Raw genomic sequence first — 2,058 nt, forward strand, 5'->3', positions numbered from 1 at the left:
GCAGAGCCAATTCCCCAGCCAGCGGATCGTGGTGAGGTCGAGGCTAGCCAGTTTAGCCAAGAGGTGATCATGGGATACCAGATCAAAGGCTTTTTTAAAGTCAAGATATACAACGTCGATCTCTTCTCCCTTGTCCAGGTGATAAGTCACCTGGTCATAAAAGGAAATGAGATTGGTCAAGCAAGACCTACCCGCAACAAACCTATGCTGGGTATCCCTCAGGATATTGCCTTCAGCTAGTCTGTTAAGGATGGCCTCTTTGATAATCTTTTCCAAGACCTTCCCCACGATAGAGGTCAGGCTGATGGGATTATACTTTGCCAGATCTACTTTCCTCCCTTTCTTGAAGATAGGCACGACATTGGCCCTCTTCCAATCATTGGGCACTTCACCAGAGCACCAAGAGCTCTCTAAGATCTGTGCTAGGGGCTGAGCTATGATGCTTGGCAGCTCCCTGAGTCCACTTGGGTGTAACCCATCAGGGCCGGCTGACTTGAAGGTATCCAGCCTGTTCCTTCATGAGGTCAGCTTCAATGGAGGGCAAGGAATCTCCCTCACCTGGGCCTCCCTGACATATAGTGGGCAGGGCCATCCCATGGGACTGGTGAAAAACTGACGCAAAGTACCCATTTAGCAAGTTCGCTTTTTCCTGGGCATCAGTTGTCAGTTGCCCCATCTGGTTTAGCAGGGGTCCAATGTTGCCCTTGCTTTTCCTCTGGCTCCCCACATATCTGAAAAAAGACTTTTTATTGTCCTTGATAGTTGTAGCTAGCTGGAGTTCCATCACAGCCTTGGCTTTCCTGGTTTCCTCTCTGCAGGTCCGGACCAGAGCAGAGTATTGCTCCTTGGTGGTGGTTCCAGTCCTCCATCCTTTGTAGGTCTTCCTTTTAAGACACAGGAGGTCTGCCAGTTCCCTGGAGAGCCAAGGGGGCTGCTGTGTCCTTTTGCTGCCTTTCCTCTGAGATGGAATGGACTTTGCTTGCGCATCCAGGATTGCTCCCTTGAGGAGCAACCACTCATCCTGAACTCCCCTCTCCATTGGGTTGTGGCCTTTTAGGGCCTCTCTGACAAGCCTCCTGAGCTTGTCAAAGTCAGCGTTCCTGAAGTCGAGGACTTCTGTATTACTGACTGACTTGCCAGCTTTACAGCAGATGGTGAAGGTGATCACCTCATGGTCACTGTCACCCAGCTTCCCTTCGATTGTTAGGTCGCTGATTAGGTCGTCCCCAGTTGCCAGTACAAGGTCAAGCAGCGCTTTACCTCTTGTTGGCCCATAGACTTCCTGCATCAGATAGAGGTCATCCACACACAAGAGAAAGTTTTGCAACCCCTCAGATTTTGGCTGATCGCTCCTCCCACGAGATGTCTGGGTAGTTAAAGTCTCCCATGACAGCCATACACCGGGAGCATGCAGCCTCAGTCAATTCCCTGGTGAACTCCTGGTCAAGGTCTTGACCCTGGGTAGGTGGTCTGTAGTAGACCCCCACCATAGTATCCCCTGTGCTGTGTTCCCCACGGATTTTAACCCAGAGGGTCTCAAGTCATCCAGTGTGGGTGCCAATATCGTCTTGCAGGGACACGTAGCTTTCCTTGACATAGAGAGCTACGCCCCCACCCCTTTTGTCCACTCGATCCCTCCTGTACAGCATATAGCCATCTATACCCATGGTCCAGTCATGGGTGGAGTCCCACCAGGTCTCCGTTATCCCAATGACATCATAGTTATTTGCATTTAGCAGGAGAACAAGTTCCTTCCCTAGGCTTCTGGCATTTGTGTATAGACACGCAAGTGTCCCCTTGGGGACCCTTGCCCAGCCTACATGTTGGAGTGTAAGAAAAGAAAACCTATATTATTATGTAACTTTGAGGTGCACCAATACATTGGTCTATATTGTATCAGCACTGATAAAAGGAAAATTGACATTATCAGCAATCGTTATTTTTGGCTGGTATAGCTGATAATGTCACCAATAAATGCTGCCATGAGTGACTAGTGCCTCCTGAATCTGGGGGTACACCAGCAGAAGCCACTGATGGCAGTGGCCCTGTCCGGGGGGG

Source organism: Alligator sinensis, unplaced genomic scaffold, assembly GCF_000455745.1.
Source record: "Alligator sinensis unplaced genomic scaffold, ASM45574v1 scaffold682_1, whole genome shotgun sequence".
In the NCBI taxonomy this organism is placed as follows: domain Eukaryota; kingdom Metazoa; phylum Chordata; order Crocodylia; family Alligatoridae; genus Alligator; species Alligator sinensis.